The 25,687-nt window shown below is 36.1% G+C and overlaps 68 non-coding genes across 68 annotated transcripts; all 68 read right to left on the bottom strand.

The window, feature by feature from the left end:
- Positions 1-40: 40 nt before the first annotated feature.
- Positions 41-113, bottom strand: trnav-uac. The gene has a single exon. It is a non-coding gene; the product is annotated as a tRNA-Val (tRNA).
- A 268-nt stretch (positions 114-381) lies between these two features.
- Positions 382-454, bottom strand: trnav-uac. The gene has a single exon. It is a non-coding gene; the product is annotated as a tRNA-Val (tRNA).
- A 268-nt stretch (positions 455-722) lies between these two features.
- trnav-uac lies at positions 723-796 on the bottom strand. Its single transcript has one exon. It is a non-coding gene; the product is annotated as a tRNA-Val (tRNA).
- A 267-nt stretch (positions 797-1,063) lies between these two features.
- Positions 1,064-1,136, bottom strand: trnav-uac. The gene has a single exon. It is a non-coding gene; the product is annotated as a tRNA-Val (tRNA).
- A 269-nt stretch (positions 1,137-1,405) lies between these two features.
- trnav-uac lies at positions 1,406-1,478 on the bottom strand. Its single transcript has one exon. It is a non-coding gene; the product is annotated as a tRNA-Val (tRNA).
- A 268-nt stretch (positions 1,479-1,746) lies between these two features.
- Positions 1,747-1,819, bottom strand: trnav-uac. Its single transcript has one exon. It is a non-coding gene; the product is annotated as a tRNA-Val (tRNA).
- Positions 1,820-2,087: 268 nt separating this feature from the next.
- trnav-uac lies at positions 2,088-2,160 on the bottom strand. Its single transcript has one exon. It is a non-coding gene; the product is annotated as a tRNA-Val (tRNA).
- A 608-nt stretch (positions 2,161-2,768) lies between these two features.
- trnav-uac lies at positions 2,769-2,841 on the bottom strand. The gene has a single exon. It is a non-coding gene; the product is annotated as a tRNA-Val (tRNA).
- Positions 2,842-3,109: 268 nt separating this feature from the next.
- trnav-uac lies at positions 3,110-3,182 on the bottom strand. The gene has a single exon. It is a non-coding gene; the product is annotated as a tRNA-Val (tRNA).
- Positions 3,183-3,450: 268 nt separating this feature from the next.
- On the bottom strand, positions 3,451-3,524 carry trnav-uac. Its single transcript has one exon. It is a non-coding gene; the product is annotated as a tRNA-Val (tRNA).
- A 609-nt stretch (positions 3,525-4,133) lies between these two features.
- Positions 4,134-4,206, bottom strand: trnav-uac. The gene has a single exon. It is a non-coding gene; the product is annotated as a tRNA-Val (tRNA).
- Positions 4,207-4,475: 269 nt separating this feature from the next.
- Positions 4,476-4,548, bottom strand: trnav-uac. The gene has a single exon. It is a non-coding gene; the product is annotated as a tRNA-Val (tRNA).
- A 268-nt stretch (positions 4,549-4,816) lies between these two features.
- trnav-uac lies at positions 4,817-4,889 on the bottom strand. Its single transcript has one exon. It is a non-coding gene; the product is annotated as a tRNA-Val (tRNA).
- Positions 4,890-5,498: 609 nt separating this feature from the next.
- Positions 5,499-5,571, bottom strand: trnav-uac. The gene has a single exon. It is a non-coding gene; the product is annotated as a tRNA-Val (tRNA).
- Positions 5,572-5,838: 267 nt separating this feature from the next.
- trnav-uac lies at positions 5,839-5,911 on the bottom strand. Its single transcript has one exon. It is a non-coding gene; the product is annotated as a tRNA-Val (tRNA).
- Positions 5,912-6,179: 268 nt separating this feature from the next.
- trnav-uac lies at positions 6,180-6,252 on the bottom strand. Its single transcript has one exon. It is a non-coding gene; the product is annotated as a tRNA-Val (tRNA).
- A 268-nt stretch (positions 6,253-6,520) lies between these two features.
- trnav-uac lies at positions 6,521-6,593 on the bottom strand. The gene has a single exon. It is a non-coding gene; the product is annotated as a tRNA-Val (tRNA).
- Positions 6,594-6,861: 268 nt separating this feature from the next.
- trnav-uac lies at positions 6,862-6,934 on the bottom strand. The gene has a single exon. It is a non-coding gene; the product is annotated as a tRNA-Val (tRNA).
- Positions 6,935-7,543: 609 nt separating this feature from the next.
- trnav-uac lies at positions 7,544-7,616 on the bottom strand. The gene has a single exon. It is a non-coding gene; the product is annotated as a tRNA-Val (tRNA).
- Positions 7,617-7,884: 268 nt separating this feature from the next.
- trnav-uac lies at positions 7,885-7,957 on the bottom strand. Its single transcript has one exon. It is a non-coding gene; the product is annotated as a tRNA-Val (tRNA).
- A 268-nt stretch (positions 7,958-8,225) lies between these two features.
- On the bottom strand, positions 8,226-8,298 carry trnav-uac. Its single transcript has one exon. It is a non-coding gene; the product is annotated as a tRNA-Val (tRNA).
- A 300-nt stretch (positions 8,299-8,598) lies between these two features.
- Positions 8,599-8,671, bottom strand: trnav-uac. Its single transcript has one exon. It is a non-coding gene; the product is annotated as a tRNA-Val (tRNA).
- Positions 8,672-9,278: 607 nt separating this feature from the next.
- trnav-uac lies at positions 9,279-9,351 on the bottom strand. The gene has a single exon. It is a non-coding gene; the product is annotated as a tRNA-Val (tRNA).
- Positions 9,352-9,619: 268 nt separating this feature from the next.
- On the bottom strand, positions 9,620-9,693 carry trnav-uac. The gene has a single exon. It is a non-coding gene; the product is annotated as a tRNA-Val (tRNA).
- A 446-nt stretch (positions 9,694-10,139) lies between these two features.
- Positions 10,140-10,212, bottom strand: trnav-uac. The gene has a single exon. It is a non-coding gene; the product is annotated as a tRNA-Val (tRNA).
- A 268-nt stretch (positions 10,213-10,480) lies between these two features.
- On the bottom strand, positions 10,481-10,553 carry trnav-uac. Its single transcript has one exon. It is a non-coding gene; the product is annotated as a tRNA-Val (tRNA).
- A 268-nt stretch (positions 10,554-10,821) lies between these two features.
- trnav-uac lies at positions 10,822-10,894 on the bottom strand. Its single transcript has one exon. It is a non-coding gene; the product is annotated as a tRNA-Val (tRNA).
- Positions 10,895-11,162: 268 nt separating this feature from the next.
- Positions 11,163-11,235, bottom strand: trnav-uac. Its single transcript has one exon. It is a non-coding gene; the product is annotated as a tRNA-Val (tRNA).
- Positions 11,236-11,502: 267 nt separating this feature from the next.
- trnav-uac lies at positions 11,503-11,575 on the bottom strand. Its single transcript has one exon. It is a non-coding gene; the product is annotated as a tRNA-Val (tRNA).
- Positions 11,576-11,843: 268 nt separating this feature from the next.
- trnav-uac lies at positions 11,844-11,916 on the bottom strand. The gene has a single exon. It is a non-coding gene; the product is annotated as a tRNA-Val (tRNA).
- Positions 11,917-12,184: 268 nt separating this feature from the next.
- Positions 12,185-12,257, bottom strand: trnav-uac. The gene has a single exon. It is a non-coding gene; the product is annotated as a tRNA-Val (tRNA).
- A 268-nt stretch (positions 12,258-12,525) lies between these two features.
- Positions 12,526-12,598, bottom strand: trnav-uac. Its single transcript has one exon. It is a non-coding gene; the product is annotated as a tRNA-Val (tRNA).
- A 268-nt stretch (positions 12,599-12,866) lies between these two features.
- On the bottom strand, positions 12,867-12,939 carry trnav-uac. The gene has a single exon. It is a non-coding gene; the product is annotated as a tRNA-Val (tRNA).
- A 266-nt stretch (positions 12,940-13,205) lies between these two features.
- trnav-uac lies at positions 13,206-13,278 on the bottom strand. The gene has a single exon. It is a non-coding gene; the product is annotated as a tRNA-Val (tRNA).
- Positions 13,279-13,546: 268 nt separating this feature from the next.
- trnav-uac lies at positions 13,547-13,619 on the bottom strand. The gene has a single exon. It is a non-coding gene; the product is annotated as a tRNA-Val (tRNA).
- Positions 13,620-13,884: 265 nt separating this feature from the next.
- On the bottom strand, positions 13,885-13,957 carry trnav-uac. Its single transcript has one exon. It is a non-coding gene; the product is annotated as a tRNA-Val (tRNA).
- A 267-nt stretch (positions 13,958-14,224) lies between these two features.
- trnav-uac lies at positions 14,225-14,297 on the bottom strand. Its single transcript has one exon. It is a non-coding gene; the product is annotated as a tRNA-Val (tRNA).
- A 268-nt stretch (positions 14,298-14,565) lies between these two features.
- Positions 14,566-14,638, bottom strand: trnav-uac. The gene has a single exon. It is a non-coding gene; the product is annotated as a tRNA-Val (tRNA).
- Positions 14,639-14,906: 268 nt separating this feature from the next.
- Positions 14,907-14,979, bottom strand: trnav-uac. Its single transcript has one exon. It is a non-coding gene; the product is annotated as a tRNA-Val (tRNA).
- A 269-nt stretch (positions 14,980-15,248) lies between these two features.
- trnav-uac lies at positions 15,249-15,321 on the bottom strand. Its single transcript has one exon. It is a non-coding gene; the product is annotated as a tRNA-Val (tRNA).
- Positions 15,322-15,589: 268 nt separating this feature from the next.
- trnav-uac lies at positions 15,590-15,662 on the bottom strand. Its single transcript has one exon. It is a non-coding gene; the product is annotated as a tRNA-Val (tRNA).
- Positions 15,663-15,930: 268 nt separating this feature from the next.
- trnav-uac lies at positions 15,931-16,003 on the bottom strand. The gene has a single exon. It is a non-coding gene; the product is annotated as a tRNA-Val (tRNA).
- A 268-nt stretch (positions 16,004-16,271) lies between these two features.
- On the bottom strand, positions 16,272-16,344 carry trnav-uac. Its single transcript has one exon. It is a non-coding gene; the product is annotated as a tRNA-Val (tRNA).
- A 270-nt stretch (positions 16,345-16,614) lies between these two features.
- Positions 16,615-16,687, bottom strand: trnav-uac. Its single transcript has one exon. It is a non-coding gene; the product is annotated as a tRNA-Val (tRNA).
- Positions 16,688-16,955: 268 nt separating this feature from the next.
- Positions 16,956-17,028, bottom strand: trnav-uac. Its single transcript has one exon. It is a non-coding gene; the product is annotated as a tRNA-Val (tRNA).
- A 268-nt stretch (positions 17,029-17,296) lies between these two features.
- trnav-uac lies at positions 17,297-17,369 on the bottom strand. The gene has a single exon. It is a non-coding gene; the product is annotated as a tRNA-Val (tRNA).
- A 268-nt stretch (positions 17,370-17,637) lies between these two features.
- Positions 17,638-17,710, bottom strand: trnav-uac. Its single transcript has one exon. It is a non-coding gene; the product is annotated as a tRNA-Val (tRNA).
- A 267-nt stretch (positions 17,711-17,977) lies between these two features.
- On the bottom strand, positions 17,978-18,050 carry trnav-uac. The gene has a single exon. It is a non-coding gene; the product is annotated as a tRNA-Val (tRNA).
- A 268-nt stretch (positions 18,051-18,318) lies between these two features.
- Positions 18,319-18,391, bottom strand: trnav-uac. Its single transcript has one exon. It is a non-coding gene; the product is annotated as a tRNA-Val (tRNA).
- A 268-nt stretch (positions 18,392-18,659) lies between these two features.
- trnav-uac lies at positions 18,660-18,732 on the bottom strand. The gene has a single exon. It is a non-coding gene; the product is annotated as a tRNA-Val (tRNA).
- A 268-nt stretch (positions 18,733-19,000) lies between these two features.
- Positions 19,001-19,073, bottom strand: trnav-uac. Its single transcript has one exon. It is a non-coding gene; the product is annotated as a tRNA-Val (tRNA).
- Positions 19,074-19,340: 267 nt separating this feature from the next.
- Positions 19,341-19,413, bottom strand: trnav-uac. Its single transcript has one exon. It is a non-coding gene; the product is annotated as a tRNA-Val (tRNA).
- Positions 19,414-19,681: 268 nt separating this feature from the next.
- Positions 19,682-19,754, bottom strand: trnav-uac. The gene has a single exon. It is a non-coding gene; the product is annotated as a tRNA-Val (tRNA).
- A 267-nt stretch (positions 19,755-20,021) lies between these two features.
- trnav-uac lies at positions 20,022-20,094 on the bottom strand. The gene has a single exon. It is a non-coding gene; the product is annotated as a tRNA-Val (tRNA).
- Positions 20,095-20,362: 268 nt separating this feature from the next.
- On the bottom strand, positions 20,363-20,435 carry trnav-uac. Its single transcript has one exon. It is a non-coding gene; the product is annotated as a tRNA-Val (tRNA).
- A 270-nt stretch (positions 20,436-20,705) lies between these two features.
- trnav-uac lies at positions 20,706-20,778 on the bottom strand. Its single transcript has one exon. It is a non-coding gene; the product is annotated as a tRNA-Val (tRNA).
- A 608-nt stretch (positions 20,779-21,386) lies between these two features.
- Positions 21,387-21,459, bottom strand: trnav-uac. The gene has a single exon. It is a non-coding gene; the product is annotated as a tRNA-Val (tRNA).
- A 268-nt stretch (positions 21,460-21,727) lies between these two features.
- On the bottom strand, positions 21,728-21,801 carry trnav-uac. The gene has a single exon. It is a non-coding gene; the product is annotated as a tRNA-Val (tRNA).
- A 269-nt stretch (positions 21,802-22,070) lies between these two features.
- On the bottom strand, positions 22,071-22,143 carry trnav-uac. Its single transcript has one exon. It is a non-coding gene; the product is annotated as a tRNA-Val (tRNA).
- Positions 22,144-22,411: 268 nt separating this feature from the next.
- On the bottom strand, positions 22,412-22,484 carry trnav-uac. The gene has a single exon. It is a non-coding gene; the product is annotated as a tRNA-Val (tRNA).
- A 268-nt stretch (positions 22,485-22,752) lies between these two features.
- On the bottom strand, positions 22,753-22,825 carry trnav-uac. The gene has a single exon. It is a non-coding gene; the product is annotated as a tRNA-Val (tRNA).
- A 268-nt stretch (positions 22,826-23,093) lies between these two features.
- trnav-uac lies at positions 23,094-23,166 on the bottom strand. The gene has a single exon. It is a non-coding gene; the product is annotated as a tRNA-Val (tRNA).
- A 268-nt stretch (positions 23,167-23,434) lies between these two features.
- trnav-uac lies at positions 23,435-23,507 on the bottom strand. Its single transcript has one exon. It is a non-coding gene; the product is annotated as a tRNA-Val (tRNA).
- A 268-nt stretch (positions 23,508-23,775) lies between these two features.
- Positions 23,776-23,848, bottom strand: trnav-uac. The gene has a single exon. It is a non-coding gene; the product is annotated as a tRNA-Val (tRNA).
- A 268-nt stretch (positions 23,849-24,116) lies between these two features.
- Positions 24,117-24,189, bottom strand: trnav-uac. The gene has a single exon. It is a non-coding gene; the product is annotated as a tRNA-Val (tRNA).
- Positions 24,190-24,796: 607 nt separating this feature from the next.
- trnav-uac lies at positions 24,797-24,869 on the bottom strand. The gene has a single exon. It is a non-coding gene; the product is annotated as a tRNA-Val (tRNA).
- A 269-nt stretch (positions 24,870-25,138) lies between these two features.
- trnav-uac lies at positions 25,139-25,211 on the bottom strand. Its single transcript has one exon. It is a non-coding gene; the product is annotated as a tRNA-Val (tRNA).
- A 268-nt stretch (positions 25,212-25,479) lies between these two features.
- On the bottom strand, positions 25,480-25,552 carry trnav-uac. Its single transcript has one exon. It is a non-coding gene; the product is annotated as a tRNA-Val (tRNA).
- Positions 25,553-25,687: the final 135 nt, after the last annotated feature.

The following is a 25,687-nucleotide window of genomic DNA, read 5'->3' as shown; positions in this document are numbered from 1 at the left end:
GAAATCCCATAATGATGTTGCTATGAAATTCAAAGTAAACTGTTTCTGCCTGGTTTTGAACCAGGGACCTTTCGCGTGTAAGGCAAACGTGATAACCACTACAGTACAGAAACCTCTGGTTTTTGAATAACACTGAGTAAATATTTTTTTTGTGATATTCTTTGCATGTACTGTATTAGAATTCCTATAATGAGGCATTCATGAAAAGTGGAGTCCTCTGTTACGAATTGGGGACCTTTTGGATTTTAGACAAACGTGATAAGCACTACACTATAGAAACTACTCATTGAAGAATCTACAATGAGTAAACAGAATTTTGCAGATATTCCTTTCATGTATTTCAAATCCCACAATGAGGTTCCTATGAAATTAAAAGAACGCTGTTTCTGCCTGGTTTTGAACCAGGGACCTTTCGCGTGTAAGGCGAATGTGATAACCACTACACTACAGTAACCTCTTGTTTTTGAATAACACTGAGTAAACTGATATTTTGTGATATTCTTTGCATGTACTGTATTAGAATTCCCATAATGAGGCATTCATGGAAAGTGGAGTCCTTTGCTACGAATCGGGGACCTTTTGCATTAGAGACATACTTGATAAGCACTACACTATAGAAACTACTCATTGAAGAATCTACAATGAGTAAACATAATTTTACAGATATTCCTTTCATGTATTTGAAATCCCATAATGAGGTTGCTATGAAATTAAAAGAACACTGTTTCTGCCTGGTTTTGAACCAGGGACCTTTCCGCGTGTAAGGCGAACGTGATAACCACTACACTACAGAAACCTCTTGATTTCAATTAACACTGAGTAAACATATTTTTGTGATATTCTTTGCATGTACCGTATTAGAATTCCCATAATGAGGCATTCATGGAAAGTGGAGTCCTTTGCTACGAATCGGGGACCTTTTGCATTAGAGACGTACTTGATAAGCACTACACTATAGAAACTACTCATTGAAGAATCTACAATGAGTAAACAGAATTTTACAGATATTCCTTTCATGTATTTGAAATCCCATAATGAGGTTGCTATGAAATTAAAAGTACACTGTTTCTGCCTGGTTTTGAACCAGGGACCTTTCGCGTGTAAGGCGAACGTGATAACCACTACAGTACAGAAACCTCTGGTGCTTGATTAACACTGAGTAAACATATATTTTGTGATATTCTTTGCATGTACTGTATTAGAATTCCCATAATGAGGCATTCATGAAAAGTGGAGTCCTCTGTTACGAATCGGGGACCTTTTGGATTTTTTGACAAACGTGATTAGCACTACACTATAGAAACTACTCATTGAAGAATCTACAATGAGTAAACAGAATTTTACACATATTACTTTCATGTATTTGAAATGCCATAATGAGGTTGCTATGAAATTAAAAGTACACTGTTTCTGACTGGTTTTGAACCAGGGACCTTTCGCGTGTAAGGCGAACGTGATAACCACTACACTACAGAAACCTCTTGATTTCAATTAACACTGAGTAAACATATTTTTTGTGATATTCTTTGCATGTACTGTATTAGAATTCCCATAATGAGGCATTCATGAAAAGTGGAGTCCTCTGTTACGAATTGGGGACCTTTTGGATTTTAGACAAACGTGATAAGCACTACACTATAGAAACTACTCATTGAAGAATCTACAATGAGTAAACAGAATTTTACAGATATTCCTTTCATGTATTTCAAATCCCACAATGAGGTTCCTATGAAATTAAAAGAACACTGTTTCTGCCTGGTTTTGAACCAGGGACCTTTCGCGTGTAAGGCGAATGTGATAACCACTACACTACAGTAACCTCTTGTTTTTGAATAACACTGAGTAAACTGATATTTTGTGATATTCTTTGCATGTACTGTATTAGAATTCCCATAATGAGGCATTCATGGAAAGTGGAGTCCTTTGCTACGAATCGGGGACCTTTTGCATTAGAGACATACTTGATAAGCACTACACTATAGAAACTACTCATTGAAGAATCTACAATGAGTAAACAGAATTTTGCAGATATTCCTTTCATGTATTTGAAATCCCACAATGAGGTTCCTATGAAATTAAAAGAACGCTGTTTCTGCCTGGTTTTGAACCAGGGACTTTTCGCGTGTAAGGCAAACGTGATAACCACTACACTACAGAAACCTCTTGATTTCAATTAACACTGAGTAAACATATTTTTGTGATATTCTTTGCATGTACTGTATTAGAATTCCCATAATGAGGCATTCATGGAAAGTGGAGTCCTTTGTTACGAATTGGGGACCTTTTGGATTTTAGACAAACGTGATAAGCACTACACTATAGAAACTACTCATTGAAGAATCTACAATGAGTAAACATAATTTTACAGATATTCCTTTCATGTATTTGAAATCCCATAATGAGGTTGCTATGCAATTAAAAGTACACTGTTTCTGCCTGATTTTGAACCAGGAACCTTTCGCTTGTAAGGCGAACGTGATAACCACTACACTAACAAATCCTCTTGATTTCAATTAACACTGAGTAAACATATTTTTTGTGATATTCTTTGCATGTACTGTATTAGAATTCCCATAATGAGGCATTCATGAAAAGTGGAGTCCTCTGTTACGAATCGGGGACCTTTTGGATTTTAGACAAACGTGATAAGCACTACACTATAGAAACTACTCATTGAAGAATCTACAATGAGTAAACAGAATTTTACAGATATTCCTTTCATGTATTTGAAATCCCATAATGATGTTGCTATGAAATTCAAAGTAAACTGTTTCTGCCTGGTTTTGAACCAGGGACCTTTCGCGTGTAAGGCAAACGTGATAACCACTACAGTACAGAAACCTCTGGTTTTTGAATAACACTGAGTAAATATTTTTTTTGTGATATTCTTTGCATGTACTGTATTAGAATTCCTATAATGAGGCATTCATGAAAAGTGGAGTCCTCTGTTACGAATTGGGGACCTTTTGGATTTTAGACAAACGTGATAAGCACTACACTATAGAAACTACTCATTGAAGAATCTACAATGAGTAAACAGAATTTTACAGATATTCCTTTCATGTATTTCAAATCCCACAATGAGGTTCCTATGAAATTAAAAGAACGCTGTTTCTGCCTGGTTTTGAACCAGGGACCTTTCGCGTGTAAGGCGAATGTGATAACCACTACACTACAGTAACCTCTTGTTTTTGAATAACACTGAGTAAACTGATATTTTGTGATATTCTTTGCATGTACTGTATTAGAATTCCCATAATGAGGCATTCATGGAAAGTGGAGTCCTTTGCTACGAATCGGGGACCTTTTGCATTAGAGACATACTTGATAAGCACTACACTATAGAAACTACTCATTGAAGAATTTACAATTAGTAAACAGAATTTCACAGATATTCCTTTCATGTATTTGAAATCCCATAATGAGGTTGCTATGAAATTAAAAGAACGCTGTTTCTGCCTGGTTTTGAACCAGGGACCTTTCGCGTGTAAGGCGAAACGTGATAACCACTACACTACAGAAACCTCTTGATTTCAATTAACACTGAGTAAACATATTTTTTGTGATATTCTTTGCATGTACTGTATTAGAATTCCCATAATGAGGCATTCATGGAAAGTGGAGTCCTTTGCTACGAATCGGGGACCTTTTGCATTAGAGACGTACTTGATAAGCACTACACTATAGAAACTACTCATTGAAGAATCTACAATGAGTAAACAGAATTTTACAGATATTCCTTTCATGTATTTGAAATCCCATAATGAGGTTGCTATGAAATTAAAAGTACACTGTTTCTGCCTGGTTTTGAACCAGGGACCTTTCGCGTGTAAGGCGAACGTGATAACCACTAAAGTACAGAAACCTCTGGTGCTTGATTAACACTGAGTAAACATATATTTTGTGATATTCTTTGCATGTACTGTATTAGAATTCCCATAATGAGGCATTCATGAAAAGTGGAGTCCTCTGTTACGAATCGGGGACCTTTTGGATTTTTTGACAAACGTGATTAGCACTACACTATAGAAACTACTCATTGAAGAATCTACAATGAGTAAACAGATTTTACAGATATTCCTTTCATGTATTTGAAATCCCATAATGAGGTTGCTATGAAATTAAAAGGACCCTGTTTCTGCCTGGTTTTGAACCAGGGACTTTTCGCGTGTAAGGCGAACGTGATAACCACTACACTACAGAAACCTCTTGATTTCAATTAACACTGAGTAAACATATTTTTTGTGATATTCTTTGCATGTACTGTATTAGAATTCCCATAATGAGGCATTCATGGAAAGTGGAGTCCTTTGCTACGAATCGGGGACCTTTTGCATTTTAGAAAAAATGTGATAAGCACTACACTATAGAAACTACTCATTGAAGAATCTACAATGAGTAAACAGAATTTTACAGATATTCCTTTCATGTATTTCAAATCCCATAATGAGGTTCCTATGAAATTAAAAGAACACTGTTTCTGCCTGGTTTTGAACCAGGGACCTTTCGCGTGTAAGGCGAATGTGATAACCACTACACTACAGAAACCTCTTGTTTTTGAATAACACTGAGTAAACTGATATTTTGTGATATTCTTTGCATGTACTGTATTAGAATTCCCATAATGAGGCATTCATGGAAAGTGGAGTCCTTTGCTACGAATCGGGGACCTTTTGCATTAGAGACATACTTGATAAGCACTACACTATAGAAACTACTCATTGAAGAATCTACAATGAGTAAACATAATTTTACAGATATTCCTTTCATGTATTTGAAATCCCATAATGAGGTTGCTATGAAATTAAAAGTACACTGTTTCTGCCTGGTTTTGAACCAGGGACTTTTCGCGTGTAAGGCGAACGTGATAACCACTACACTACAGAAACCTCTTGATTTCAATTAACACTGAGTAAACATATTTTTTGTGATATTCTTTGCATGTACTGTATTAGAATTCCCATAATGAGGCATTCATGAAAAGTGGAGTCCTCTGTTACGAATTGGGGACCTTTTGGATTTTAGACAAACGTGATAAGCACTACACTATAGAAACTACTCATTGAAGAATTTACAATTAGTAAACAGAATTTCACAGATATTCCTTTCATGTATTTCAAATCCCATAATGAGGTTCCTATGAAATTAAAAGAACGCTGTTTCTGCCTTGTTTTGAACCAGGGACCTTTCGCGTGTAAGTCGAATGTGATAACCACTACACTACAGAAACCTCTGGTTTTTGAATAACACTGAGTAAACTGATATTTTGTGATATTCTTTGCATGTACTGTATTAGAATTCCCATAATGAGGCATTCATGGAAAGTGGAGTCCTTTGCTACGAATCGGGGACCTTTTGCATTAGAGACATACTTGATAAGCACTACACTATAGAAACTACTCATTGAAGAATCTACAATGAGTAAACATAATTTTACAGATATTCCTTTCATGTATTTGAAATCCCATAATGAGGTTGCTATGAAATTCAAAGTAAACTGTTTCTGCCTGGTTTTGAACCAGGGACCTTTCGCGTGTAAGGCAAACGTGATAACCACTACACTACAGAAACCTCTGGTTTTTGAATAACACTGAGTAAATATTTTTTTGTGATATTCTTTGCATGTACTGTATTAGAATTCCCATAATGAGGCATTCATGAAAAGTGGAGTCCTCTGTTACGAATTGGGGACCTTTTGGATTTTAGACAAACGTGATAAGCACTACACTATAGAAACTACTCATTGAAGAATCTACAATGAGTAAACAGAATTTTGCAGATATTCCTTTCATGTATTTGAAATCCCACAATGAGGTTCCTATGAAATTAAAAGAACGCTGTTTCTGCCTGGTTTTGAACCAGGGACCTTTCGCGTGTAAGGCGAATGTGATAACCACTACACTACAGAAACCTCTTGAATTCAATTAACACTGAGTAAACATATTTTTTGTGATATTCTTTGCATGTACTGTATTAGAATTCCCATAATGAGGCATTCATGGAAAGTGGAGTTCTTTGCTACAAATCGGGGACCTTTTGCATTAGAGACATACTTGATAAGCACTACACTATAGAAACTACTCATTGAAGAATTTACAATTAGTAAACAGAATTTCACAGATATTCCTTTCATGTATTTGAAATCCCATAATGAGGTTGCTATGAAATTAAAAGAACACTGTTTCTGCCTGGTTTTGAACCAGGGACCTTTCGCGTGTAAGGCGAATGTGATAACCACTACACTACAGAAACCTCTGGTTTTTGAATAAAACTGAGTAAACTGATATTTTGTGATATTCTTTGCATGTACTGTATTAGAATTCCCATAATGAGGCATTCATGGAAAGTGGAGTCCTTTGCTACGAATCGGGGACCTTTTGCATTAGAGACATACTTGATAAGCACTACACTATAGAAACTACTCATTGAAGAATTTACAATTAGTAAACAGAATTTCACAGATATTCCTTTCATGTATTTGAAATCCCATAATGAGGTTGCTATGAAATTAAAAGTACACTGTTTCTGCCTGGTTTTGAACCAGGGACCTTTCGCGTGTAAGGCAAACGTGATAACCACTACACTACAGAAACCTCTTGATTTCAATTAACACTGAGTAAACATATTTTTTGTGATATTCTTTGCATGTACTGTATTAGAATTCCCATAATGAGGCATTCATGGAAAGTGGAGTCCTTTGCTACGAATCGGGGACCTTTTGGATTTTAGACAAACGTGATAAGCACTACACTATAGAAACTACTCATTAAAGAATCTACAATGAGTAAACAGAATTTTACAGATATTCCTTTCATGTATTTGAAATCCCATAATGAGGTTGCTATGAAATTCAAAGTACACTGTTTCTGCCTGGTTTTGAACCAGGGACCTTTCGCGTGTAAGGCAAACGTGATAACCACTACAGTACAGAAACCTCTGGTTTTTGAATAACACTGAGTAAATATTTTTTTTGTGATATTCTTTGCATGTACTGTATTAGAATTCCTATAATGAGGCATTCATGAAAAGTGGAGTCCTCTGTTACGAATTGGGGACCTTTTGGATTTTAGACAAACGTGATAAGCACTACACTATAGAAACTACTCATTGAAGAATCTACAATGAGTAAACAGAATTTTACAGATATTCCTTTCATGTATTTCAAATCCCACAATGAGGTTCCTATGAAATTAAAAGAACGCTGTTTCTGCCTGCTTTTGAACCAGGGACCTTTCGCGTGTAAGGCAAACGTGATAACCACTACAGTACAGAAACCTCTGGTGCTTGATTAACACTGAGTAAACATATATTTTGTGATATTCTTTGCATGTACTGTATTAGAATTCCCATAATGAGGCATTCATGGAAAGTGGAGTCCTTTGCTACGAATCGGGGACCTTTTGCATTAGAGACATACTTGATAAGCACTACACTATAGAAACTACTCATTGAAGAATCTACAATGAGTAAACATAATTTCACAGATATTCCTTTCATGTATTTGAAATCCCATAATGAGGTTGCTATGAAATTAAAAGAACGCTGTTTCTGCCTGGTTTTGAACCAGGGACCTTTCGCGTGTAAGGCGAACGTGATAACCACTACACTACAGAAACCTCTGGATTTTGAATAACACTGAGTAAACTGATATTTTGTGATATTCTTTGCATGTACTGTATTAGAATTCCCATAATGAGGCATTCATGGAAAGTGGAGTCCTTTGCTACGAATCGGGGACCTTTTGCATTAGAGACATACTTGATAAGCACTACACTATAGAAACTACTCATTGAAGAATCTACAATGAGTAAACAGAATTTTACAGATATTCCTTTCATGTATTTCAAATCCCATAATGAGGTTCCTATGAAATTAAAAGAACGCTGTTTCTGCCTGGTTTTGAACCAGGGACCTTTCGCGTGTAAGGCGAACGTGATAACCACTACACTACAGAAACCTCTTGATTTCAATTAACACTGAGTAAACATATTTTTTGTGATATTCTTTGCATGTACTGTATTAGAATTCCCATAATGAGGCATTCATGGAAAGTGGAGTCCTTTGCTACGAATCGGGGACCTTTTGGATTTTAGACAAACGTGATAAGCACTACACTATAGAAACTACTCATTGAAGAATCTACAATGAGTAAACAGAATTTTACAGATATTCCTTTCATGTATTTGAAATCCCATAATGAGGTTGCTATGAAATTCAAAGTAAACTTTTTCTGCCTGGTTTTGAACCAGGGACCTTTCGCGTGTAAGGCGAACGTGATAACCACTACACTACAGAAACCTCTTGATTTCAAATAACACTGAGTAAACATATTTTTTGTGATATTCTTTGCATGTACTGTATTAGAATTCCCATAATGAGGCATTACAACGCTCTTATGCAGCATGGGGAACTACCTGCATGAAAGTGGAGTCCTTTGCTACGAATCGGGGACCTTTTGGATTTTAGACAAACTTGATAAGCACTACACTATAGAAACTACTCATTGAAGAATCTACAATGAGTAAACAGAATTTTACAGATATTCCTTTCATGTATTTGAAATCCCATAATGAGGTTGCTATGAAATTCAAAGTAAACTGTTTCTGCCTGGTTTTGAACCAGGGACCTTTCGCGTGTAAGGCAAACGTGATAACCACTACACTACAGAAACCTCTGGTTTTTGAATAACACTGAGTAAATATTTTTTTGTGATATTCTTTGCATGTACTGTATTAGAATTCCCATAATGAGGCATTCATGAAAAGTGGAGTCCTCTGTTACGAATTGGGGACCTTTTGGATTTTAGACAAACGTGATAAGCACTACACTATAGAAACTACTCATTGAAGAATCTACAATGAGTAAAAAGAATTTTGCAGATATTCCTTTCATGTATTTGAAATCCCACAATGAGGTTCCTATGAAATTAAAAGAACACTGTTTCTGCCTGGTTTTGAACCAGGGACCTTTCGCGTGTAAGGCAACGTGATAACCACTACACTACAGAAACCTCTTGATTTCGATTAACACTGAGTAAACATATTTTTTGTGATATTCTTTGCATGTACTGTATTAGAATTCCCATAATGAGGCATTCATGGAAAGTGGAGTCCTTTGCTACGAATCGGGGACCTTTTGCATTAGAGACATACTTGATAAGCACTACACTATAGAAACTACTCATTGAAGAATTTACAATTAGTAAACAGAATTTCACAGATATTCCTTTCATGTATTTGAAATCCCATAATGAGGTTGCTATGAAATTAAAAGAACACTGTTTCTGCCTGGTTTTGAACCAGGGACCTTTCGCGTGTAAGGCGAACGTGATAACCACTACACTACAGAAACCTCTGGTTTTTGAATAACACTGAGTAAACTGATATTTTGTGATATTCTTTGCATGTACTGTATTAGAATTCCCATAATGAGGCATTCATGGAAAGTGGAGTCCTTTGCTACGAATCGGGGACCTTTTGCATTAGAGACATACTTGATAAGCACTACACTATAGAAACTACTCATTGAAGAATCTACAATGAGTAAACATAATTTCACAGATATTCCTTTCATGTATTTGAAATCCCATAATGAGGTTGCTATGAAATTAAAAGTACGCTGTTTCTGCCTGGTTTTGAACCAGGGACCTTTCGCGTGTAAGGCGAAACGTGATAACCACTACACTACAGAAACCTCTTGATTTCAAATAACACTGAGTAAACATATTTTTTGTGATATTCTTTGCATGTACTGTATTAGAATTCCCATAATGAGGCATTACATTTACATTTTGCTGACGCTCTTATCCAGAGCGACTTACATGAGCAATTAGGGTTAAGTGCCTTACTCAAGGGCACATCAACAGATTTTTCACCTAGTCGGCTCAGGGATTAGAACCAGCGACCTTTCGGTTACTGGCACAACGCTCTTAACCACTAAGCTACCTGCCGCCCCATTCATGGAAAGTGGAGTCCTTTGCTACGAATCGGGGACCTTTTGGATTTTAGACAAACGTGATAAGCACTACACTATAGAAACTACTCATTGAAGAATCTACAATGAGTAAACAGAATTTTACAGATATTCCTTTCATGTATTTGAAATCCCATAATGAGGTTGCTATGAAATTCAAAGTAAACTGTTTCTGCCTGGTTTTGAACCAGGGACCTTTCGCGTGTAAGGCAAACGTGATAACCACTACAGTACAGAAACCTCTGGTTTTTGAATAACACTGAGTAAATATTTTTTTGTGATATTCTTTGCATGTACTGTATTAGAATTCCCATAATGAGGCATTCATGAAAAGTGGAGTCCTTTGCTACGAATCGGGGACCTTTTGCATTTTAGACAAACGTGATAAGCACTACACTATAGAAACTACTCATTGAAGAATCTACAATGAGTAAACAGAATTTTTGCAGATATTCCTTTCATGTATTTGAAATCCCACAATGAGGTTCCTATGAAATTAAAAGAACGCTGTTTCTGCCTGGTTTTGAACCAGGGACCTTTCGCGTGTAAGGCGAACGTGATAACCACTACACTACAGAAACCTCTTGATTTCAATTAACACTGAGTAAACTATATTTTTGTGATATTCTTTGCATGTACTGTATTAGAATTCCCATAATGAGGCATTCATGGAAAGTGGAGTCCTTTGCTACGAATCGGGGACCTTTTGCATTAGAGACATACTTGATAAGCACTACACTATAGAAACTACTCATTGAAGAATTTACAATTAGTAAACAGAATTTTACAGATATTCCTTTCATGTATTTGAAATCCCATAATGAGGTTGCTATGAAATTAAAAGAACACTGTTTCTGCCTGGTTTTGAACCAGGGACCTTTCGCGTGTAAGGCGAACGTGATAACCACTACACTACAGAAACCTCTTGATTTCAGTTAACACTGAGTAAACATATTTTTTGTGATATTCTTTGCATGTACTGTATTAGAATTCCCATAATGAGTTATTCATGGAAAGTGGAGTCCTTTGCTACGAATCGGGGACCTTTTGGATTTTAGACAAACGTGATAAGCACTACACTATAGAAACTACTCATTAAAGAATCTACAATGAGTAAACATAATTTTACAGATATTCCTTTCATGTATTTGAAATCCCATAATGAGGTTGCTATGAAATTCAAAGTACACTGTTTCTGCCTGGTTTTGAACCAGGGACCTTTCGCGTGTAAGGCAAACGTGATAACCACTACACTACAGAAACCTCTTGTTTTTGAATAACACTGAGTAAATATTTTTTTGTGATATTCTTTGCATGTACTGTATTAGAATTCCTATAATGAGGCATTCATGAAAAGTGGAGTCCTCTGTTACGAATTGGGGACCTTTTGGATTTTAGACAAACGTGATAAGCACTACACTATAGAAACTACTCATTGAAGAATCTACAATGAGTAAAAATAATTTTGCAGATATTCCTTTCATGTATTTCAAATCCCACAATGAGGTTCCTATGAAATTAAAAGAACGCTGTTTCTGCCTGGTTTTGAACCAGGGACTTTTCGCGTGTAAGGCGAACGTGATAACCACTACACTACAGAAACCTCTTGATTTCAATTAACACTGAGTAAACATATTTTTTGTGATATTCTTTGCATGTACTGTATTAGAATTCCCATAATGAGGCATTCATGGAAAGTGGAGTCCTTTGCTACGAATCGGGGACCTTTTGCATTAGAGACATACTTGATAAGCACTACACTATAGAAACTACTCATTGAAGAATTTACAATTAGTAAACAGAATTTCACAGATATTCCTTTCATGTATTTGAAATCCCATAATGAGGTTGCTATGAAATTAAAAGTACACTGTTTCTGCCTGGTTTTGAACCAGGGACCTTTCGCGTGTAAGGCGAACGTGATAACCACTACACTACAGAAACCTCTTGATTTCAATTAACACTGAGTAAACTGATATTTTGTGATATTCTTTGCATGTACTGTATTAGAATTCCCATAATGAGGCATTCATGGAAAGTGGAGTCCTTTGCTACGAATCGGGGACCTTTTGCATTAGAGACATACTTGATAAGCACTACACTATAGAAACTACTCATTGAAGAATCTACAATTAGTAAACAGAATTTCACAGATATTCCTTTCATGTATTTGAAATCCCATAATGAGGTTGCTATGAAATTAAAAGTACACTGTTTCTGCCTGGTTTTGAACCAGGGACCTTTCGCGTGTAAGGCGAACGTGATAACCACTACAGTACAGAAACCTCTGGTGCTTGATTAACACTGAGTAAACATATATTTTGTGATATTCTTTGCATGTACTGTATTAGAATTCCCATAATGAGGCATTCATGGAAAGTGGAGACCTTTGCTACGAATCGGGGACCTTTTGCATTAGAGACATACTTGATAAGCACTACACTATAGAAACTACTCATTGAAGAATTTACAATTAGTAAACAGAATTTCACAGATATTCCTTTCATGTATTTGAAATCCCATAATGAGGTTGCTATGAAATTAAAAGAACGCTGTTTCTGCCTGGTTTTGAACCAGGGACCTTTCGCGTGTAAGGCGAATGTGATAACCACTACACTACAGAAACCTCTGGTTTTTGAATAACACTGAGTAAACTGATATTTTGTGATATTCTTTGCATGTACTGTATTAGAATTCCCATAATGAGGCATTCATGGAAAGTGGAGTCCTTTGCTACGAATCGGGGACCTTTTGCATTAGAGACATACTTGATAAGCACTACACTATAGAAACTACTCATTGAAGAATCTACAATGAGTAAACATAATTTTACAGATATTCCTTTCATGTATTTGAAATCCCATAATGAGGTTGCTATGAAATTAAAAGTACACTATTTCTGCCTGGTTTTGAACCAGGGACCTTTCGCGTGTAAGGCAAACGTGATAACCACTACACTACAGAAACCTCTTGATTGCAATTAACACTGAGTAAACATATTTTGTGATATTCTTTGCATGTACTGTATAAAAATTCCCATAATGAGGCATTCGTGGAAAGTGGAGTCCTTTGCTACGAATCGGGGACCTTTTGGATTTTAGACAAACGTGATAAGCACTACACTATAGAAACTACTCATTGAAGAATCTACAATGAGTAAACAGAATTTTGCAGATATTCCTTTCATGTATTTCAAATCCCACAATGAGGTTCCTATGAAATTAAAAGAACGCTGTTTCTGCCTGGTTTTGAACCAGGGACCTTTCGCGTGTAAGGCGAATGTGATAACCACTACAGTACAGAAACCTCTGGTGCTTGATTAACACTGAGTAAACATATATTTTGTGATATTCTTTGCATGTACTGTATTAGAATTCCCATAATGAGGCATTCATGGAAAGTGGAGTCCTTTGCTACGAATCGGGGACCTTTTGCATTAGAGACATACTTGATAAGCACTACACTATAGAAACTACTCATTGAAGAATTTACAATTAGTAAACAGAATTTCACAGATATTCCTTTCATGTATTTGAAATCCCATAATGAGGTTGCTATGAAATTAAAAGAACACTGTTTCTGCCTGGTTTTGAACCAGGGACCTTTCGCGTGTAAGGCGAACGTGATAACCACTACACTACAGAAACCTCTGGTTTTGAATAACACTGAGTAAACTGATATTTTGTGATATTTTTGCATGTACTGTATTAGAATTCCCATAATGAGGCATTCATGGAAAGTGGAGTCCTTTGCTACGAATCGGGGACCTTTTGCATTAGAGACATACTTGATAAGCACTACACTATAGAAACTACTCATTGAAGAATCTACAATGAGTAAATATAATTTTACAGATATTCTTTCATGTATTTGAAATCCCATAATGAGGTTGCTATGAAATTAAAAGAACGCTGTTTCTGCCTGGTTTTGAACGAGGGACCTTTCGCGTGTAAGGCGAACGTGATAACCACTGCACTACAGAAACCTCTTGATTTAAATTAACACTGAGTAAACATATTTTTTGTGATATTCTTTGCATGTACTGTATTAGAATTCCCATAATGAGGCATTCATGGAAAGTGGAGTCCTTTGCTACGAATCGGGGACCTTTTGCATTAGAGACATACTTGATAAGCACTACACTATAGAAACTACTCATTGAAGAATCTACAATGAGTAAACATAATTTCACAGATATTCCTTTCATGTATTTGAAATCCCATAATGAGGTTGCTATGAAATTCAAAGACGCTGTTTCTGCCTGGTTTTGAACCAGGGACCTTTCGCGTGTAAGGCTAACGTGATAACCACTACACTACAGAAACCTCTGGATTTTGAATAACACTGAGTAAACTGATATTTTGTGATATTCTTTGCATGTACTGTATTAGAATTCCCATAATGAGGCATTCATGGAAAGTGGAGTCCTTTGCTACGAATCGGGGACCTTTTGGATTTTAGACAAACGTGATAAGCACTACACTATAGAAACTACTCATTGAAGAATCTACAATGAGTAAACAGAATTTTACAGATATTCCTTTCATGTATTTGAAATCCCATAATGAGGTTGCTATGAAATTCAAAGTAAACTGTTTCTGCCTGGTTTTGAACCAGGGACCTTTCGCGTGTAAGGCAAACGTGATAACCACTACACTACAGAAACCTCTGGTTTTTGAATAACACTGAGTAAATATTTTTTTTGTGATATTCTTTGCATGTACTGTATTAGAATTCCTATAATGAGGCATTCATGAAAAGTGGAGTCCTCTGTTACGAATTGGGGACCTTTTGGATTTTAGACAAACGTGATAAGCACTACACTATAGAAACTACTCATTGAAGAATCTACAATGAGTAAACAGAATTTTGCAGATATTCCTTTCATGTATTTCAAATCCCACAATGAGGTTCCTATGAAATTAAAAGAACACTGTTTCTGCCTGGTTTTGAACCAGGGACCTTTCGCGTGTAAGGCGAATGTGATAACCACTACACTACAGAAACCTCTTGATTTCGAATAACACTGAGTAAACTGATATTTTTGTGATATTCTTTGCATGTACTGTATTAGAATTCCCATAATGAGGCATTCATGGAAAGTGGAGTCCTTTGCTACGAATCGGGGACCTTTTGCATTAGAGACATACTTGATAAGCACTACACTATAGAAACTACTCATTGAAGAATTTACAATTAGTAAACAGAATTTCACAGATATTCCTTTCATGTATTTGAAATCCCATAATGAGGTTGCTATGAAATTAAAAGTACACTGTTTCTGCCTGGTTTTGAACCAGGGACCTTTCGCGTGTAAGGCGAACGTGATAACCACTACACTACAGAAACCTCTTGATTTCAATTAACACTGAGTAAACATATTTTTTGTGATATTCTTTGCATGTACTGTATTAGAATTCCCATAATGAGGCATTCATGAAAAGTGGAGTCCTCTGTTACGAATTGGGGACCTTTTGGATTTTAGACAAACGTGATAAGCACTACACTATAGAAACTACTCATTGAAGAATCTACAATGAGTAAACAGAATTTTACAGATATTCCTTTCATGTATTTGAAATCCCATAATGAGGTTGCTATGAAATTAAAAGAAAGCTGTTTCTGCCTGGTTTTGAACCAGGGACCTTTCGCGTGTAAGGCGAACGTGATAACCACTACACTACAGAAACCTCTTGATTTCAATTAACACTGAGTAAACATATTTTTTGTGATATTCTTTGCATGTACTGTATTAGAATTCCCATAATGAGGCATTCATGGAAAGTGGAGTCCTTTGCTACGAATCGGGGACCTTTTGCATTAGAGACATACTTGATAAGCACTACACTATAGAAACTACTCATTGAAGAATTTACAATTAGTAAACAGAATTTTACAGATATTCCTTTCATGTATTTGAAATCCCATAATGAGGTTGCTATGAAATTAAAAGAACGCTGTTTCTGCCTGGTTTTGAACCAGGGACCTTTCGCGTGTAAGGCGAACGTGATAACCACTACACTACAGAAACCTCTGGTTTTTGAATAACACTGAGTAAACATATTTTTTGTGATATTCTTTGCATGTACTGTATTAGAATTCCCATAATGAGGCATTCATGGAAAGTGGAGTCCTTTGCTACGAATCGGGGACCTTTTGGATTTTAGACAAACGTGATAAGCACTACACTATAGAAACTACTCATTGAAGAATCTACAATGAGTAAACAGAATTTTACAGATATTCCTTTCATGTATTTGAAATCCCATAATGAGGTTGCTATGAAATTAAAAGTATACTGTTTCTGCCTGGTTTTGAACCAGGGACCTTTCGCGTGTAAGGCGAACGTGATGACCACTACAGTACAGAAACCTCTGGTGATTTGAATAACACTGAGTAAACATATATTTTTGTGATATTCTTTGCATGTACTGTATTAGAATTCCCATAATGAGGCATTCATGGAAAGTGGAGTCCTTTGCTACGAATCGGGGACCTTTTGGATTTTAGACATACTTGATAAGCACTACACTATAGAAACTACTCATTGAAGAATCTACAATTAGTAAACATAATTTCACAGATATTCCTTTCATGTATTTGAAATCCCATAATGAGGTTGCTATGAAATTAAAAGAACACTGTTTCTGCCTGGTTTTGAACCAGGGACCTTTCGCGTGTAAGGCGAACGTGATAACCACTACACTACAGAAACCTCTGGTTTTTGAATAACACTGAGTAAACGATATTTTTGTGATATTCTTTGCATGTACTGTATTAGAATTCCCATAATGAGGCATTCATGGAAAGTGGAGTCCTTTGCTACGAATCGGGGACCTTTTGCATTAGAGACATACTTGATAAGCACTACACTATAGAAACTACTCATTGAAGAATCTACAATGAGTAAACATAATTTTACAGATATTCCTTTCATGTATTTGAAATCCCATAATGAGGTTGCTATGAAATTAAAAGTACACTGTTTCTGCCTGGTTTTGAACCAGGGACCTTTCGCGTGTAAGGCGAACGTGATAACCACTACACTACAGAAACCTCTTGATTTCAAATAACACTGAGTAAACATATTTTTTGTGATATTCTTTGCATGTACTGTATTAGAATTCCCATAATGAGGCATTCATGGAAAGTGGAGTCCTTTGCTACGAATCGGGGACCTTTTGGATTTTAGACAAACGTGATAAGCACTACACTATAGAAACTACTCATTGAAGAATCTACAATGAGTAAACAGAATTTTACAGATATTCCTTTCATGTATTTGAAATCCCATAATGATGTTGCTATGAAATTCAAAGTAAACTGTTTCTGCCTGGTTTTGAACCAGGGACCTTTCGCGTGTAAGGCAAACGTGATAACCACTACACTACAGAAACCTCTGGTTTTTGAATAACACTGAGTAAATATTTTTTTTGTGATATTCTTTGCATGTACTGTATTAGAATTCCCATAATGAGGCATTCATGAAAAGTGGAGTCCTCTGTTACGAATTGGGGACCTTTTGGATTTTAGACAAACGTGATAAGCACTACACTATAGAAACTACTCATTGAAGAATCTACAATGAGTAAACAGAATTTTACAGATATTCCTTTCATGTATTTGAAATCCCACAATGAGGTTCCTATGAAATTAAAAGAACACTGTTTCTGCCTGGTTTTGAACCAGGGACCTTTCGCGTGTAAGGCGAACGTGATAACCACTACACTACAGAAACCTCTTGTTTTCGAATAACACTGAGTAAACATATTTTTGTGATATTCTTTGCATGTACTGTATTAGAATTCCCATAATGAGGCATTCATGGAAAGTGGAGTCCTTTGCTACGAATCGGGGACCTTTTGCATTAGAGACATACTTGATAAGCACTACACTATAGAAACTACTCATTGAAGAATCTACAATGAGTAAACATAATTTTACAGATATTCCTTTCATGTATTTGAAATCCCATAATGAGGTTGCTATGAAATTAAAAGTACACTGTTTCTGCCTGGTTTTGAACCAGGGACCTTTCGCGTGTAAGGCGAACGTGATAACCACTACACTACAGAAACCTCTTGATTTCAATTAACACTGAGTAAACATATTTTTTGTGATATTCTTTGCATGTACTGTATTAGAATTCCCATAATGAGGCATTCATGGAAAGTGGAGTCCTTTGCTACGAATCGGGGACCTTTTGCATTAGAGACATACTTGATAAGCACTACACTATAGAACCTACTCATTGAAGAATTTACAATTAGTAAACAGAATTTCACAGATATTCCTTTCATGTATTTGAAATCCCATAATGAGGTTGCTATGAAATTAAAATAACGCTGTTTCTGCCTGGTTTTGAACCAGGGACCTTTCGCGTGTAAGGCGAACGTGATAACCACTACAGTACAGAAACCTCTGGTTTTTGAATAACACTGAGTAAATATTTTTTTTGTGATATTCTTTGCATGTACTGTATTAGAATTCCTATAATGAGGCATTCATGAAAAGTGGAGTCCTCTGTTACGAATCGGGGACCTTTTGCATTAGAGACATACTTGATAAGCACTACACTATAGAAACTACTCATTGAAGAATCTACAATGAGTAAACATAATTTTACAGATATTCCTTTCATGTATTTGAAATCCCATAATGAGGTTGCTATGAAATTAAAAGTACACTGTTTCTGCCTGGTTTTGAACCAGGGACCTTTCGCGTGTAAGGCGAACGTGATAACCACTACACTACAGAAACCTCTTGTTTTTGAATAACACTGAGTAAACTGATATTTTGTGATATTCTTTGCATGTACTGTATTAGAATTCCCATAATGAGGCATTCATGGAAAGTGGAGTCCTTTGCTACGAATCGGGGACCTTTTGCATTAGAGACATACTTGATAAGCACTACACTATAGAAACTACTCATTGAAGAATCTACAATGAGTAAACATAATTTTACAGATATTCCTTTCATGTATTTGAAATCCCATAATGAGGTTGCTATGAAATTAAAAGTACACTGTTTCTGCCTGGTTTTGAACCAGGGACCTTTCGCGTGTAAGGCGAACGTGATAACCACTACACTACAGAAACCTCTTGATTTCAATTAACACTGAGTAAACATATTTTTTGTGATATTCTTTGCATGTACTGTATTAGAATTCCCATAATGAGGCATTCATGGAAAGTGGAGTCCTTTGCTACGAATCGGGGACCTTTTGCATTTTAGACAAACGTGATAAGCACTACACTATAGAAACTACTCATTGAAGAATCTACAATGAGTAAACATAATTTTACAGATATTCCTTTCATGTATTTGAAATCCCATAATGAGGTTGCTATGAATTTAAAGTACACTGTTTCTGCCTGGTTTTGAACCAGGGACTTTTCGCGTGTAAGGCGAACGTGATAACCACTACACTACAGAAACCTCTGGTTTTTGAATAACACTGAGTAAACTGATATTTTGTGATATTCTTTGCATGTACTGTATTAGAATTCCCATAATGAGGCATTCATGGAAAGTGGAGTCCTTTGCTACGAATCGGGGACCTTTTGCATTAGAGACATACTTGATAAGCACTACACTATAGAAACTACTCATTGAAGAATCTACAATTAGTAAACATAATTTTACAGATATTCCTTTCATGTATTTGAAATCCCATAATGAGGTTGCTATGAAATTAAAAGTACGCTGTTTCTGCCTGGTTTTGAACCAGGGACCTTTCGCGTGTAAGGCGAACGTGATAACCACTACACTACAGAAACCTCTTGTTTCTGAATAACACTGAGTAAACATATTTTTGTGATATTCTTTGCATGTACTGTATTAGAATTCCCATAATGAGGCATTCATGGAAAGTGGAGTCCTTTGCTACGAATCGGGGACCTTTTGCATTAGAGACATACTTGATAAGCACTACACTATAGAAACTACTCATTGAAGAATCTACAATGAGTAAACAGAATTTTACAGATATTCCTTTCATGTATTTGAAATCCCATAATGAGGTTGCTATGAAATTAAAAGTACACTGTTTCTGCCTGGTTTTGAACCAGGGACCTTTCGCGTGTAAGGCAAACGTGATAACCACTACAGTACAGAAACCTCTGGTTTTTGAATAACACTGAGTAAATATTTTTTTTGTGATATTCTTTGCATGTACTGTATTAGAATTCCTATAATGAGGCATTCATGAAAAGTGGAGTCCTCTGTTACGAATCGGGGACCTTTTGGATTTTAGACAAACGTGATAAGCACTACACTATAGAAACTACTCATTGAAGAATCTACAATGAGTAAACAGAATTTTACAGATATTCCTTTCATGTATTTGAAATCCCATAATGAGGTTCCTATGAAATTAAAAGAACACTGTTTCTGCCTGGTTTTGAACCAGGGACCTTTCGCGTGTAAGGCGAACGTGATAACCACTACACTACAGAAACCTCTTGTTTCTGAATAACACTGAGTAAACGATATTTTTTGTGATATTCTTTGCATGTACTGTATTAGAATTCCCATAATGAGGCATTCATGGAAAGTGGAGTCCTTTGCTACGAATCGGGGACCTTTTGCATTTTGAGACATACTTGATAAGCACTACACTATAGAAACTACTCATTGAAGAATCTACAATGAGTAAACATAATTTTACAGATATTCCTTTCATGTATTTGAAATCCCATAATGAGGTTGCTATGAAATTAAAAGTACACTGTTTCTGCCTGGTTTTGAACCAGGGACCTTTCGCGTGTAAGGCAAACGTGATAACCACTACACTACAGAAACCTCTGGTGCTTGATTAACACTGAGTAAACATATTTTTTGTGATATTCTTTGCATGTACTGTATTAGAATTCCCATAATGAGGCATTCATGAAAAGTGGAGTCCTTTGCTACGAATCGGGGACCTTTTGCATTAGAGACATACTTGATAAGCACTACACTATAGAAACTACTCATTGAAGAATTTACAATTAGTAAACAGAATTTCACAGATATTCCTTTCATGTATTTCAAATCCCATAATGAGGTTCCTATGAAATTAAAAGAACGCTGTTTCTGCCTTGTTTTGAACCAGGGACCTTTCGCGTGTAAGTCGAATGTGATAACCACTACACTACAGAAACCTCTTGTTTCGAATAACACTGAGTAAACTATATTTTTGTGATATTCTTTGCATGTACTGTATTAGAATTCCCATAATGAGGCATTCATGGAAAGTGGAGTCCTTTGCTACGAATCGGGGACCTTTTGGATTTTAGACATACTTGATAAGCACTACACTATAGAAACTACTCATTGAAGAATCTACAATGAGTAAACATAATTTTACAGATATTCCTTTCATGTATTTGAAATCCCATAATGAGGTTGCTATGAAATTAAAAGTACACTGTTTCTGCCTGGTTTTGAACCAGGGACTTTTCGCGTGTAAGGCGAACGTGATAACCACTACACTACAGAAACCTCTTGTTTTTGAATAACACTGAGTAAACTGATATTTTGTGATATTCTTTGCATGTACTGTATTAGAATTCCCATAATGAGGCATTCATGAAAAGTGGAGTCCTCTGTTACGAATTGGGGACCTTTTGGATTTTAGACAAACGTGATAAGCACTACACTATAGAAACTACTCATTGAAGAATCTACAATGAGTAAACAGAATTTTACAGATATTCCTTTCATGTATTTCAAATCCCATAATGAGGTTCCTATGAAATTAAAAGAACACTGTTTCTGCCTGGTTTTGAACCAGGGACCTTTCGCGTGTAAGGCGAAACGTGATAACCACTACACTACAGAAACCTCTTGTTTTCAATTAACACTGAGTAAACTGATATTTTTGTGATATTCTTTGCATGTACTGTATTAGAATTCCCATAATGAGGCATTCATGGAAAGTGGAGTCCTTTGCTACGAATCGGGGACCTTTTGCATTAGAGACATACTTGATAAGCACTACACTATAGAAACTACTCATTGAAGAATCTACAATGAGTAAACATAATTTTACAGATATTCCTTTCATGTATTTGAAATCCCATAATGAGGTTGCTATGAAATTCAAAGTAAACTGTTTCTGCCTGGTTTTGAACCAGGGACCTTTCGCGTGTAAGGCGAACGTGATAACCACTACAGTACAGAAACCTCTGGTGCTTGATTAACACTGAGTAAACATATATTTTGTGATATTCTTTGCATGTACTGTATTAGAATTCCCATAATGAGGCATTCATGGAAAGTGGAGACCTTTGCTACGAATCGGGGACCTTTTGCATTAGAGACATACTTGATAAGCACTACACTATAGAAACTACTCATTGAAGAATTTACAATTAGTAAACAGAATTTCACAGATATTCCTTTCATGTATTTGAAATCCCATAATGAGGTTGCTATGAAATTAAAAGAAAACTGTTTCTGCCTGGTTTTGAACCAGGGACCTTTCGCGTGTAAGGCGAACGTGATAACCACTACACTACAGAAACCTCTTGATTTTGAATAACACTGAGTAAACTGATATTTTGTGATATTCTTTGCATGTACTGTATTAGAATTCCCATAATGAGGCATTCATGGAAAGTGGAGTCCTTTGCTACGAATCGGGGACCTTTTGGATTTTAGACAAACGTGATAAGCACTACACTATAGAAACTACTCATTGAAGAATCTACAATGAGTAAACATAATTTTACAGATATTCCTTTCATGTATTTGAAATCCCATAATGAGGTTGCTATGAAATTAAAAGTACACTGTTTCTGCCTGGTTTTGAACCAGGGACCTTTCGCGTGTAAGGCGAATGTGATAACCACTACACTACAGAAACCTCTGGTTTTTGAATAACACTGAGTAAATATTTTTTTTGTGATATTCTTTGCATGTACTGTATTAGAATTCCTATAATGAGGCATTCATGAAAAGTGGAGTCCTCTGTTACGAATTGGGGACCTTTTGGATTTTAGACAAACGTGATAAGCACTACACTATAGAAACTACTCATTGAAGAATCTACAATGAGTAAACAGAATTTTACAGATATTCCTTTCATGTATTTCAAATCCCATAATGAGGTTCCTATGAAATTAAAAGAACACTGTTTCTGCCTGGTTTTGAACCAGGGACCTTCCGCGTGTAAGGCGAATGTGATAACCACTGCACTACAGAAACCTCTTGATTTAAATTAACACTGAGTAAACTGATATTTTGTGATATTCTTTGCATGTACTGTATTAGAATTCCCATAATGAGGCATTCATGGAAAGTGGAGTCCTTTGCTACGAATCGGGGACCTTTTGCATTAGAGACATACTTGATAAGCACTACACTATAGAAACTACTCATTGAAGAATCTACAATGAGTAAACATAATTTCACAGATATTCCTTTCATGTATTTGAAATCCCATAATGAGGTTGCTATGAAATTCAAAGTACGCTGTTTCTGCCTGGTTTTGAACCAGGGACCTTTCGCGTGTAAGGCGAGTGTGATAACCACTACACTACAGAAACCTCTGGTTTTTGAAAAACACTGAGTAAACTGATATTTTGTGATATTCTATGCATGTACTGTATTATAATTCCCATAATGAGGCATTCATGGAAAGTGGAGTCCTTTGCTACGAATCGGGGACCTTTTGCATTATAGACATACTTGATAAGCACTACACTATAGAAACTACTCATTGAAGAATCTACAATGAGTAAACATAATTTTACAGATATTCCTTTCATGTATTTGAAATCCCATAATGAGGTTGCTATGAAATTAAAAGTACACTGTTTCTGCCTGGTTTTGAACCAGGGACCTTTCGCGTGTAAGGCGAACGTGATAACCACTACACTACAGAAACCTCTTGATTTCAATTAACACTGAGTAAACATATTTTTTGTGATATTCTTTGCATGTACTGTATTAGAATTCCCATAATGAGGCATTCATGAAAAGTGGAGTCCTCTGTTACGAATTGGGGACCTTTTGGATTTTAGACAAACGTGATAAGCACTACACTATAGAAACTACTCATTGAAGAATCTACAATGAGTAAACAGAATTTTACAGATATTCCTTTCATGTATTTCAAATCCCATAATGAGGTTCCTATGAAATTAAAAGAACACAGTTTCTGCCTGGTTTTGAACCAGGGACCTTTCGCGTGTAAGGCGAATGTGATAACCACTACACTACAGAAACCTCTAGTTTTTGAATAACACTGAGTAAACTGATATTTTGTGATATTCTTTGCATGTACTGTATTAGAATTCCCATAATGAGGCATTCATGGAAAGTGGAGTCCTTTGCTACGAATCGGGGACCTTTTGCATTAGAGACATACTTGATAAGCACTACACTATAGAAACTACTCATTGAAGAATCTACAATGAGTAAACATAATTTTACAGATATTCCTTTCATGTATTTGAAATCCCATAATGAGGTTGCTATGAAATTAAAAGTACGCTGTTTCTGCCTGGTTTTGAACCAGGGACCTTTCGCGTGTAAGGCAACGTGATAACCACTGCACTACAGAAACCTCTTGATTTAAATTAACACTGAGTAAACATATTTTTTGTGATATTCTTTGCATGTACTGTATTAGAATTCCCATAATGAGGCATTCATGGAAAGTGGAGTCCTTTGCTACGAATCGGGGACCTTTGCATTAGAGACATACTTGATAAGCACTACACTATAGAAACTACTCATTGAAGAATTTACAATTAGTAAACAGAATTTCACAGATATTCCTTTCATGTATTTGAAATCCCATAATGAGGTTGCTATGAAATTAAAAGAACGCTGTTTCTGCCTGGTTTTGAACCAGGGACCTTTCGCGTGTAAGGCGAACGTGATAACCACTACACTACAGAAACCTCTTGATTTCAATTAACACTGAGTAAACATATTTTTTGTGATATTCTTTGCATGTACTGTATTAGAATTCCCATAATGAGGCATTCATGGAAAGTGGAGTCCTTTGCTACGAATCGGGGACCTTTTGCATTAGAGACATACTTGATAAGCACTACACTATAGAAACTACTCATTGAAGAATCTACAATGAGTAAACATAATTTTCACAGATATTCCTTTCATGTATTTGAAATCCCATAATGAGGTTGCTATGAAATTAAAAGAACGCTGTTTCTGCCTGGTTTTGAACCAGGGACCTTTCGCGTGTAAGGCGAACGTGATAACCACTACACTACAGAAACCTCTGGTGCTTGATTAACACTGAGTAAACATATATTTTGTGATATTCTTTGCATGTACTGTATTAGAATTCCCATAATGAGGCATTCATGGAAAGTGGAGTCCTTTGCTACGAATCGGGGACCTTTTGCATTTGAGACAAACTTGATAAGCACTACACTATAGAAACTACTCATTGAAGAATCTACAATGAGTAAACATAATTTTACAGATATTCCTTTCATGTATTTGAAATCCCATAATGAGGTTGCTATGAAATTAAAAGTACACTGTTTCTGCCTGGTTTTGAACCAGGGACCTTTCGCGTGTAAGGCGAACGTGATAACCACTACACTACAGAAACCTCTTGATTTCAATTAACACTGAGTAAACTATATTTTTTGTGATATTCTTTGCATGTACTGTATTAGAATTCCCATAATGAGGCATTCATGGAAAGTGGAGTCCTTTGCTACGAATCGGGGACCTTTTGCATTTG

The sequence above is a fragment of the Coregonus clupeaformis genome, unplaced genomic scaffold (assembly GCF_020615455.1).
Source record: "Coregonus clupeaformis isolate EN_2021a unplaced genomic scaffold, ASM2061545v1 scaf0163, whole genome shotgun sequence".
NCBI classification, from domain to species: domain Eukaryota; kingdom Metazoa; phylum Chordata; class Actinopteri; order Salmoniformes; family Salmonidae; genus Coregonus; species Coregonus clupeaformis.
Note: the sequence above shows the minus strand (reverse complement) of the source record. Positions and strands in the feature narration are given on the sequence as shown.